Below are 12,850 nucleotides of genomic sequence, written 5' to 3' on the forward strand. Positions count from 1 at the left end.
TAGATTCCTGGCTGATAGATTTAGCCAATAGACAAAGGGAAACATATATTCAAAAATAAAAAAGAGTTGATTTTTTTACCTGACCTCTTTGAAACTTAGATTTCTTGTCCATAAAAATGGGCTATGTTATTGTTCATCTCTCCATTCTTTATTTTTAGGTTTAATAATTTCACGAGAGAGGCAATCCTTTGTAAGCTATACTGCACAGCCATAAATTATTTTAATCAAAAAATTTAAACAAAAGTTTCATTTGTTTTTTACCTGTTATATAGTTTTAAAATATCTGGTTCTTGTTCCTCTAGTTTCTCTTAATTATAATAAATATTTATTTGCACAATTATTTGTTTCCATGTTGTATTCCCCATTAGAATGAAAGAAGTGCTGGATGCTAAGAGTTGCTATTTTTTCTTGCTCACAGCCATATCCCCAGCCCATTGCACACTGACTAGCATTTATTGGCACCTAAGGAGTATTTATGTGAAGGAGTGGCAACTATACAAGAAGGCACATCATTGTCTGACCTCTAAAGGAGAACTCAAGGCTTTTCTATAGTTCTTGCACTTCAACCAAAGTAAAGCCAGGATATTTAGTGGAATAGGAAACTCGGGAACCTGTAGGAGGGGGATACATGGGTAGCTGTTCATAAGAGTGGATAAAGTTTAAAAACAGTTGCATCTATAGCACATACCAAATGGGTATATAACCTCCCTTTGGCTTGCCTTTGAGTATTTATCCTGTGGAGATTGTACACTAAGATGGACTTGGAGCTGCCTCCTGTTTAAAAATGTGTGCCCATACTGGGAAATTTCTTTTTTTAAGAATTTCTTTGTTTATTTTTGGTTGTACTGGGTCTTCGTTGCTGCAAGGGCTTTTCTGAACTAGCGAGCAGGGCTTACTTTCTAGTTGCAGTGCACGGATTTCTTATTCCAATGGCTTCTCTTGTTGCGGAGCACAGGCTCTAGGGTGAGTGGGCTTCAGCAGCTGCAGCACATGGGTTAAGTAGGTTCGGCCCCCAGGCTCTAGAGCACAGGCTCAATAGTTGTGGCATGGGTCTCAGTTCCTCCAGGGCATGTGGGATCTTCCCAGATCAGGGATCAAACCTGTGTCTCCTGCTTTGGCAAATGGATTCTTCACCACTGAGCCACCAAGAAAGACCAAGAAAGCTTTCTTTTCCATGAGTCTACCTAAGTAGTTAGACTGTGAGGAACACAGTCAAGATTAGGATTCAAATATAGGATGAGATATAACATTCAGAGTATTTTCCTCTCTTTGAGTAGATTTTCTCCCTCTCCATCTCATCTGTTATTTATAAAACCATCATTTGACCTCAGTCTCTCCCAGCTATACTCCATTTATCTGTTTCCTTTTACAGAAAGCTTCTCTGAAGGAGCTGATTATGACCACTGCCTCCATTCCTCATTTTCTCTTCCTTTCAACCTGCACCTCCCAGCTGCCTCACCACTCAACTGCAATGGGGCTTGAAAAGGTCATTAATAAAATTCAGTGGTCATTATTTGTTCTTTTTATCTTTTCCTCTAAGCAACATTTAACACAGTTGATCATCTCTCTTCCTTGAATCACTTTCTTTTGCTGCCTTCCATGATACCTTGATTTCTTTGGTTAGTTCTTTATTCTGCTTTTTAATGTTGGAACATCAGAGACATATGTTTCTTCATTTTTATATTTACATACTCTCTCTAGGTGAGCCCATTCAGTTCTAGATTTAAATTTTACCTAAATGCTTATGACCTATAAATCTTTACTTGGAGTGCTGTACTTTTGCAAGAACTCCAAATCCCTGTATCCAACTGCCTGCCTATCCAAATAGCTGTCTAACAAAGACATTTCAAACTAAACTTCCTCAGATAGAACTCCTGTTATTCTCCTAAAACCTTTTCTCTTCTTTTCTCTTCTTTCTTATATCAGAAAATGGCAGCATATCTCTCAGTTGTTTGTGTCCCAAATTGAAGTGTTATTCTTAACTCCTTTCTTTTATCCCTAAATCCAACTACTAAACAAGTTCTGCAGACTTTACCTTTCATCTATTTCTCTCCATTTCCATTATCTCCCATTGTTCCAAGCCTCTGTCATTTCTTGCCTGGATTCTGCAAGCATCTCATAACTAGTCTCCATGGTAGTCAGACTTAAAACTTTACTTTATTTTATTTTTTAACTTTACAATATTGTATTGGTTTTGCCATATATCAACATGAATCCGCCACAGGTAACTTAAAACTTTAAAGCACACGTTTGATCATGTCAGTCCTTCTTTTAAAAATTCTGTCTTCCCATGGCATGAGAACAACATTTGACATTTTGGTTTCAAAATTTTCATGTGACTTGAACTTTGCTTATCTTTCTGAGTGACTTATCTCTCTCCTTTTCCATTGTGCTTTCTCCATACTGGTCTGATTTCTGTTCCTCAAGATTGACAAACTGGTTCCCACTTAAGGGCATTTGTATATCTCTTCCCTCTGCCTGGAACGAGTTCACCTGTCTTATCATGACAAGTTCCATCTTCCATTCTGACTTTAGTCTAAATGTCAACAACTTAGAGAGATCCATTAAATATAAATTAGGTATCTGGTTTCTATCTCATCATTCTATTTTGCCTTTCTGCATAGCATCTTTTTTACTATCTGATATAGATCGTGCTATTGTTTTCCTGACTGTCTTCTTCCTACTAGATTGCGAGTTTTAGAGTGGTGACATGATCTCTCATGTTCACTGCTATACCTTCAGTACTTAAAATCACTCACGGCACAGTAAGTGCCTGCTGAGTCTATTAGTGAAATCAGACCATTCATTTATTTTAGTACAGGTGCCCAAAGGCTGCTCCTATGTAAGAAAAATAGCTTCTTATACCAGCCCTTGGTCCAACTGAACTTATCAGAAGGTCAAAATGAGGTCCAGAGTCATTAACAAAGACCATGATTTTGGTGATTTCTAACCTTCGTTTGCTTCCCTCGCCAACCTATGGCAGCATTAGGTACCTGTTGGAGGAGTTGGAGCTTCATCTTAACAAACATCTGGCAGAGTCAGCAAGATTTAGAGATCCTGGTTCCTTGTCGTCAGTCTCTGAGAGTACTCACTTCTGTTAGAACTGACTACATTAATAGTGTTGGATGAGCAGTGGATAATCAGAGAGGGGAAATACTAGCCTTGCTTGCAGTTTTCACAGACTGTAGCTGGGCCATGGCAGGATTAGGATTGATAGATGCAAGAGGGAAGAGTGCTGACAAATGTGTGGTAATGGGAAAAGTAGGGCATTTCTGTGGGAGAGTGAGGATACTCCTGAAATAGTTGCAAACACTGAATCAGATTTTAAAAGTTTTGAGTGTGGGATTTAGAAAAGTGTGATGTTAGTGAGCTATGTGCAATACTTGATTTCTTTTAACAGCTTCCAAAAATCTGAAGCAACTTTTTCTCCTTCATATTATTATTATTATTTACTTAAGGCATTCATGAAACTGAATGGTGCCTTCTAAAATACTGAATGATCGAGAACTCACTCTCACACAAGGAAGGCCATTTAAATTTTAGAAGACTAATTACTAGAAACATATTCCTTATTCTGAGTACAAATTGCCCCGAATTGGTTATTTAATGGGCCTTGTTTTGCTCTCTGGAACATCCCAGAGTGAGCCTAAAATTCTTTCCCACTTAACAGTCAGTAACGAACTGAATAACATCCCCTCTCTAAATTCATATGTTGAAACCCTAACACCACCATGAGTACACTTGGCGATAGGGTCTTTAAGGAGGTTCTTAACATTAAATAAGATCAGAAGGGTAGGACCCTAATCAGATAGGAGTTGTCTCCTTATAAAAACAGGAAGAGAAACCAGGAGTGCATGCATAGACAAAAAGCCCCTGTGAGAAGACAGCAAGGAGATGGCCATCCACAAACCAAGGAGTGGAGACACCAAGCCTGCTGGTACCTTGATCTTGGATTTCTAGACTCCAGAACTGTGAGAAAATAGATTTTCATTGTTTAAGCCACCCAGCCTGTGTTTTTTTTTTTTTTTTTAATGGCGGCTGAGCTGATTAAGACAGGGTCTTTTTACTCCTCAGGTAAGAGTGAGAGCGCTTTGTAGCCTTCTCTTATTCAAGTCAGTGGCTCTAGTTTCTTCAGCTGCTCTTCACTGGAGCAGAAGTGCCCATTAGATGAAGTGTACTGACTAGAACAGAATATAAAACCACAGTGAGGCATGGTGGGCACTGGGCTCAGGAGTGGGACAATTGCCTCACTTGTTACATTGATACTATTTTCATAATATTACAACTGAAGACTAATCTTTGGCAGCTCTGGACTTAGATTAGCTTCTAAGATAACTTAACCCACTTTCTCATAACTTTGGATGATAGCCCATTGGCTTTGCGTGTTAAGGCCTGACTTAACCTTGATCTGGTTAGATTTCATCACGTTAGCTGATGTGCTTCATTTTTCAAGCTGCCCCAATACACTCATCGTCTGTCCCAATGACTTACTGTCAGAAAATCAATGCAGTTCTTCAGACATTTCATAAAGCTGTTGAGTGGGAAGAAGTTAAGAATGCAACCCGATATTGTGAATGATAATAATAACTTACATCTATATAAAATTTACAGGTTTTATAGAGCTTCAGCCAGTTTGTAGATTCTGGTGAAATAGGAAACGAGTTTCATCTTTCATGACTTCTTCTTTATGAGTGGCTCAGTATGATGAAAAGAGACGGGAGTCAGGAGCCCTAAACTTCAGTTTGAAGTCACATTACCTCTCTCAGCTTTGATGTCTACCTATGGGTGAATGAAAAAACTTAGTGATCTCTGAGGTCACCAGAGATCTCTGAGGTCTCTCATTGCCTGGAGAATCCTAGGGATGGAGGAGCCTGGTGGGCTTCCATCTATGGGGTCACACAGAGTCGGACATGACTGAAGCGACTTAGCAGCAGCAGCAGCAGCAGCCCTAGGTAGACACACGGCATAAAGTTTGTCTTCATATAACAGATCTACAGCTATTTAAGGACCAACTTACATACTAAGTCTCTTTCAAGCCAAACATCGCTGGTTCCTATGTTTAGTAAATCCACAATGATTCCCAGGCTTTTTGCTATATCTCCAAAATATTCATAAAACTTCTCACTAGTGGGTTGTTTGAAGAATTCACCTTTTCCTCCTTTTCTAAATCAACTACTTTTCTCCATCTGCAGTCATCGGCATCTCGCCTATTCTCCTTGATATCTCATAGAAAATGAACAGTGGTTTAGTGACTGCATCTGCAAGTCTTCCCAGGACTATGGAGTGCAGTTGCTCCAGCTGAATCTTTTTTGGCTTTGCAAGAGCAGCCAGGTGCTCTCTTGCTCCCTGTTCACCCATTGTGAGTGCTCTTCTCAGCTTTTTCATCTGCACACTTGATATTCATGTCTGCCATGTCTTTATTCAAGGTGCCAATAAAAATGCATTATGTATGACTTTGTCTGCTCAGAAAATGATCATGTTTTGTATATTTAGGGATGTAAGAGCTTATAAAGGAGTAAAAAAATTGGGAGGAAATGTGTTATTTCTTGACAAACAAAAAATCTTCAGAAAAATAATATTTTGCTTTCACTTCTCTCTGTCAACCCCTCCCCACCCAAATATTTACATCTCAATCTAGAGAACACAGTACCTGAGGGGAAGGAGAAAGGGTTAAAGCTAGATAGATGGTATACAGCCAGGCAAAATTGCTTGGAAAACCAGGCCAAAGCATTCAGGTTAAATACAGTGGGCATGGCTAACCATGTGTGGTTTTCAAGCAGAAATGTAACGCAATGATAGTATGCTTTCTATTTGTCTTTAGATGGCTCTAATCAGACAAAGCAACTAATTTCCTGAACTTCCACAGCTAAAACATATGTACACATTCACACTTACCATTTGTTTTTTGAACAGCAGTTTTAAAAGGAGGTTTTTTTTTCAGATGTGTGTGTGTGTGTGTGTGTGTGTGTGTGTTTGTGTGGTCTGTTAAAATACAGATTAAAGGGATCCACCCCAAGAGTTTTTGGTCCAGTAAGTCTGAAGGGGGCCTGGAAATTTACATAGTTACCAAATTCCCATGCTGATTCTGCTGAACCAGGGACACTTGAAGAGCTATTGCTTTAAAGAATCACAAATGCCTTGAAATTTCTTCATTATTGAGATTCAAACAACAGCGTGGGTTCATGAGGAGTCCCTGAGAAAAACCATACCTTCTTTGCTCACAAAGGGACTCAGAGATTCACCTTAACATACAGCCAGGCATTTCCTTTTCCTGGAGAGGCCTGCCTTCAGTGAATGAGGTTTTATAGCCCAAATCAGTGGAATTAAATGTTTTGATCAACCTGTAGTAGACTGAGGTTTCCCTTCTCAATTGAATTGACCAGTTCATAGATTTGTATATATATATATATATATATATATATATATATATAATGCTCATTGGATCATTTCCATCTTCCTGGGATATTAAAATTATCCTGGGAAGGATTTAGATTAGGGACCAAGAAGAATCTACTGAATAATAAAAACTGTAGAATGTACTCAGGGAACACAGGGGAAACTATGGCTGGGCATAAATTGGAAACAAGTTATATGTTCCTCAATGTAGACTAAGTTTGGGGTTTGGAATCAGAGAACATATGGTTTGAATAATGTCTGTGCCTCTCTTTTAGATAATTTGTCTTGGATAACTCACCTAACCTCTCTGAGCTTTTGGTACTATATACATAAAATAGAGATTACCAGGGCTTTTGTAAATTGTAAGCATGATAAAAGGTATAAACTCCTTAGCACCTTGTCTTGATCATGGTAGATACGCCAATGTTAATAATCTCCTTTCTAGAAACATAGAGAATAGACTTATGGACATGGGGAGAGGGGAGGAGAGGGTGAGATGTATGGAAAGAGTAACATGGAAACTTACATTACCATATATAAAATAGATAGCCAATGGGAATTTGCTGTATGGCTCAGGAAACCCAAACAGGGGCTCTATATCAATCTAGAGGGGTAGGATGGGACAAGAGATGGGAGGGAGGTTCAAAAAGGAGGGGGTATATGTATACCTATGGCTGATTCATGTTGAGGTTTGACAGAAAACAACAAATTCTGTAAAGCAATTATCCTTCAATTAAAAAAATAAATTAAAAAAATCTCCCTTCTAAAATATTCTCCTCCTTGCAATAGAGTCAGCTTTTATCATTGGACACTATGATTATTTTGAGATGTATTTGGAAGGAAAACCAGGCTTGCAGGAGAGAATCAGAGTCAGCATCATTGCTGCTAGTTTAGAGATTAAACTTCCTTGGTGGCTTGAGAACATCAGTGTGGTAAGGGATTTACCTATAGACTGCAGAGAGAAATTGACTCTGCAGGGGGCTTGCTGGTTCAGTGCTGGGTGCTCCTGGGAATCTGCTTCCTACAGACAAGAGAGGAGCCAGCAATGAACATGGTGGACTTCAGCACTTTGGACAGGGCATCAGGGGACCAGGTTTGTCAGCTGGGCACTCACTAGGCCTGGGTAATGATCCGTAGCAGTCTTGTTAATGGCCTTAGGGCTTCACATATTTCTGTAATTATTCCATCATTTGGAAGTTTTGAGTTTCTAATTATTAGACCTGAATTAAAATATTCTTTGTAATTCAGTTCCCTCTAGGCTGAGAGCTCATGATTTCAGGTTCCTGTCGGGTTATCCTTCTTGTAAATAGTGGATGGTGGTAGTTACAGTCACCTTTCTCATCCTGTCTCTATGTATTTTTCCTCCAGGACTTCCTCTTTGCCATCAGGTGTCTAAATCATCACACCCATGTGCCCAGTGATAAAATATAGATGCTCCTCTCCTGAGCCCAGTCATTAGTCCTGGGTAAGATTGTTAGTCCTGGCTGCATACTCAAAACACCTCAGGAACTCTTAAAATGCCTGTGCAGGTCCCACCCCAGAGAACACAATTTAACTGGTCTTGAGTGAGGCATTTCTTTTTAAAATTTAAATTAATTTTTAAATTTTTTAGTTGAAATGTTGTTGACTTACAGTGTTGTGCTCTTTCTTGGTGTACAGCAAAGGGATTCGGTTATATATATAATATATATTATATATGTGTGTGTGTTCTTTTTCATATTCTTTTCCATTATGGTTTATTACAGGGTATTGAACATAATAGTTTCCTGTGCTATCCAGTAGGACCTTGTTGTTTATCTATTTTATATATTCTGCTAATCCCAAACTCCTAGCTTATCCTTCCACCACCTTATTTCCCCTTTGGTAACTATAAGTTTGTTTTCTATGTCTGTGAGTCTCTTTCCATTTTGTAAGTAAGCAGTTATAGAATATTTTAGATTCCACATATTAGTGATGTCATATGCCATTTGTCTTTTTCTTTCTTATTTGCTTCACTTAGTATGATGATCTCTAGGTCCATCTAGTTGCTGCAAGTGATGTTATTTTGTCATTCTTTTTTATGGCTGAGTAATAGACCATTGTGTGTATGTGTGTGTGTGTGTGTGTGTGTATGCCACATCTTTATCCATTCATCTGTTGTTGGACATTTAAGTTGCTTCTATGTCTTGGCCGTTGTATTAGTATTTCTTAAATACACCTCAAGTAATTCTACTGTACAACCTAGAGTTGCAAACCACTGGTCTAGAGATGGACCTTTCTACCTCCTCAGATCAGATCAGATCGGTCGCTCAGTCGTGTCCGACTCTTTGCGACCCCATGAATTGCAGCACACCAGGCCTCCCTGTCCATCACCAACTCCTGGAGTTCACTGAGACTCATGTCCATCGAGTCAGTGATGCCATCCAACCATCTCCTCCTCTGTCGTCCCCTTCCCCTCCTGCCCCCAATCCCTCCCAGCATCAGAGTCTTTTCCAATGAGTCAACTCTTCGCATGAGGTGGCCAAAGTACTGGAGTTTCAGCTTTAGCATCATTCCTTCCAAAGAAATCCCAGGGCTGATCTTCAGAATGGACTGGTTGGATCTCCTTGCAGTCCAAGGGACTCTCAAGAGTCTTCTCCAACACCACAGTTCAAAAGCATCAATTCTTCGGCGCTCAGCCTTCTTCACAGTCCAACTCTCACATGCATACATGATGCCCCTCAAACCCCAGGGTTGATCTCAGGGGTTTGGGACATTATGTTGGGACATAGACTGAACTGAATTTCTAGCTTATTGATTTCTAGTATAAACATCACTAAGCCCAGCATTGCAGCCTCATTTCCCCTGAATGTAGTTGCCCTATCTATCTCAAAGTATATCACAAAAACTTAAGAAAAATAGTGTAAATATTGAGAATTGTATATGAAGATACTTAGCATTAGTATATGATTGGAAGAGAAACAAAAGAAAGGATTTCAATTCTGGTGCAGCTGTTCTAGTTCTAGAGTTGTTTTAACAGAGCTAAATGTGATTATGCCCTGTGACGTGGCAATCTCATTTTTGTATATACACCTGGAAAACTTCAGGTACAGGTTCAACTTGGAACATGGACAAAGATTTTCATAGTGACATTGTTGGTGGTGGCAGGGAGTTTTAGGTAATAAAGATACTCATCACTAAAAAAATTAATAAATAGAAGATGCATTTTTGGAATATAGTGTAGAAGTGAGAACAATAAAATGGGTATATACACAGCAACATGAGTAGAACTATAAACCAGAGTGATAAAAAAAAAAGGAAACAGCATAAATACACTTAAATTAATTCATGAAGCACTATTACAGATTTTTCATGGACACATTTATTACCAAGGGCATTTACCAAACACAGTACAGTAAGTGGTTGTGGGACATGGAATTGATGAGAGAGGTTAAAGGGGAAAAGTAATGAAACAAAATTTAGCAACAACAGAACCTGAAACAGGCAAATGCTGGTGGTATGTGCTGTGAACTGAGGAGTATGATTAGCTTAGCCCTCTGCTCTTTCCAAAGGTGAAGCAAGAGAGCAAAAAGAGAGGGAGGGGGAGTGAGACCTGACTGGCTTACAGTAGGAGCAGGAGAAGCTAGAGCGAAAAATGAGAACTTGGGAACCAGGAAAGGGAACCAGGAACCTGCCCTGGGCTGGAAAGAAAAATCAGGCTTAGTTGCTTCCTATAAAGGATTTCAGGAGGAAATAAAAAGGCTTGCTAGGTTGGAAATAAAGGCATTTACAAAATTCCTGAAATAAAGTGGGAATAATTTCAAAACTGGAACTGAAAATTGCACTTCTGGATCTGGAAGGGAGTTTTATGCTGCAGACTCAGGGATGTCACTTCTAACCCAGGTGAGGGATGGGCTGTTCATCCTAACACTCTGAGTTTCAGAACAAAGGAGTTTCCAGAGAGGAATGACATTCCCCCCGTTAGAAACTGACTCTGTCTCCTTTTCAGATGTCTCCAGATAGTGATCTAATCCTTGAATCATCCAATGCAGAGCCGTGCAATCATTCTCTACCGTGTGCTGGGCCGTGAGTGTGCAGAGAAGAGTGAGGCCAATCCCTGGCTTAAGAAGTGGCCCCTGTAGATGCTGAAAACATCTTTAACTTTGCTCTAAACACTGAGCTGGGGCTTTGCAGAATTTCTTTTCTCCCTGACAGCAGGGGATCATCTGCTTATAGAATTAGAAACCCCAGTGGTGCATTCACTGTCAATATGAGAAACACATGCCTTAACAGGAAGCCTCTCCATATGTGCTGCTGATAAAGAATAATGAATATATTAATTAATACATTAAGGAACCATGTTTTGAGTTTTTCTACTGGGAGTCTAAGAAGAACAATACAAATACCATCAGGTTATACTTGGGAACAACTTGTACATCAGATCAGACTTGTGTGATTGTTAGATTGGGTCCTGATGTAGGTGGGTTTGGTTTTACAGCTGTGGGAACCATGGAGCTGTGAAATCCAATTTGGACCCCAAAGGTAAGGCAGAAAGCCAGTGCTTGGGGGAACCACCCTCACTGGCCCCTGAAAGTCACACTGGAGTGGCTTTGAGAGCAATTATCCTGGCAGAGCAGCTCTTACTTTGCATTTAAGATTGTCCTCCTGAAAAGGTCATGTGTAAATCAAATTTAATAAATCAAATTCTACGCTTCATACCTTGGGGAGGCTCTCTCTTCAAAAGAAGCTGTGAGTGAATCCCTTTTTAATAGAAGTAATCAGCTCTTCATTTATCTGATTTGTAAGGTAAGGTTTTTATATATCAGATTTTCTTAAAGTGAGCAGCAGTGTTTTTCTTTTGTTCGTGATAGAAAACTGAACACAGTATGGTGTAAGTAGAACACAACAACAGCAGATAAGTGATAGGTGTGTGCAATGAAAAGTTTAGGGGTATAGTGGCTTTAGACATGGCCGAATTCAGGACCCAAACAACAACAATAGAATTTTGTTTCTCTCCGTTTCTCGCATCTGTCTTCTCTTGGCGTTATTCTCAGGCTCTACCTGGGTGAAGCAGCTGTAGCATCTTCCCTGCCAGGTTCAAGGCCACTGACAAATATTACTCGCTTTTTTTCCCAGCAGATGCAGAATTGGCTCTGATTGGGTCACCTGCCAATCCCTGAATGAGTAAGGAGTGAGGAACTGATTAGCACAGCCCTGGTCACATGGGGCTCTACGCAAACCACATGGGTAGAGAGTGGGGAAATGGCACTTACCAGAAGACAATCAGGCAGTGGTCAGGAGAAGTGGGGAACAATGTCAGGAAAGGGTGACATAAACGCGACTCTTCCCTTTCCATCACCCTCACACCCAATCCATCACCACGCTTGCTACAAGTAGCTCACATCCACACATTCTTGCATCAGAATCTCCTGGGATTCTTGTTAAAATGCAGGTTTCAGGGTCCTACTCCAGATAAAGGGAATTCTATTGTCTTGGGGGTGGTCTCAGAATCTGTAATTTTAGATCGTTTCCCAGGCAATTAAAAGAAAAATACACTGCCATTTAAGTACCACTTCCCAAAGCTTTCCCATCCTTCTGTCTCCGTGGTAGCTACCTTAGTGCCTTAGTTCAGGACTTACTATTAGTCACCTGGACTCTGGCTTCCTTACTGGTCCTTCCTCTTTCATCTCTCCTCTACCAGCCACTGTCCCCTCCCCTACCACCTCTCCTTATGCTAAATCACCACGATTTAGCATTCCTTGGGAAGGCTCTGTCTTCAAAGGAAGCTGTGAGTGAATCCCTTTTTAATAGAAGTAATCAAACTACTCTGTTTAGCTCTCCCGCCTCCTGCCTATGAGACTTCCTCACTTACCTTGGATCTAAGCCATCTTCATGCCCAACCTCATCCCTTCTCCAAACATTCCAGTTCCTTTCCCCATGTTCAGATTGACTGCACATTGTCTGCCCTCTCCCTTTAATGCCATTTCCTTTTCCTGTGACTGGAAAACTCAAACCCCAGCATTAAGTCCAGATCAGCTGCTCCCTCCTCTGTGAAGCTCCTCTGTCTCTTCCCTCCAATCTCCCCTCGTTCTGCCTCAGAACCCTCTTTATATCTCCTCTACAGGAGTTATACACACTCTCTGGAACATACGAGTTTACGTGTCTGTTGTTCCCGCTGGCCCTACAAGGGGGCTCAATAATATTTCTTAAGTGTTAAAAGCAAGTCATTGGAAAAAGACAAACTGGGTTCCCATCCATTAATTTACAAGATGTGTGACTTTGGGCAAGTCACCTTACTTTCCTGAGCCTTAGTTTTCTAATTAGTAAATGGGGATATTCCTACCTCCTGCATAGGCATGTCGATGGGCTCAATCGAGATAATGAACAGAAATCTCTTTAACACAGTGCCTGGCATCATAATTAGTGCCAATGAGTGCTAAATTTAAAAAATTAAACTTCAAGTCAAGGAAGCAAAAGCCCTCAGTAGTACACTTAA

At 40.2% G+C, this 12,850-nt stretch overlaps 1 long non-coding RNA gene across 1 annotated transcript; it reads right to left on the reverse strand.

The window, feature by feature from the left end:
- Positions 1-9,684: 9,684 nt before the first annotated feature.
- On the reverse strand, positions 9,685-12,402 carry LOC129656321 (uncharacterized). Its single transcript, XR_008716325.1, has 3 exons — positions 12,227-12,402; positions 11,628-11,865; positions 9,685-11,530 (listed from the first exon to the last, which is right to left on the reverse strand). It is a non-coding gene; the product is annotated as an uncharacterized LOC129656321 (long non-coding RNA).
- Between the last annotated feature and the right edge of the window lie 448 nt (positions 12,403-12,850).

The sequence above is a fragment of the Bubalus kerabau genome, chromosome 6 (assembly GCF_029407905.1).
Source record: "Bubalus kerabau isolate K-KA32 ecotype Philippines breed swamp buffalo chromosome 6, PCC_UOA_SB_1v2, whole genome shotgun sequence".
NCBI lineage: Eukaryota > Metazoa > Chordata > Mammalia > Artiodactyla > Bovidae > Bubalus > Bubalus kerabau.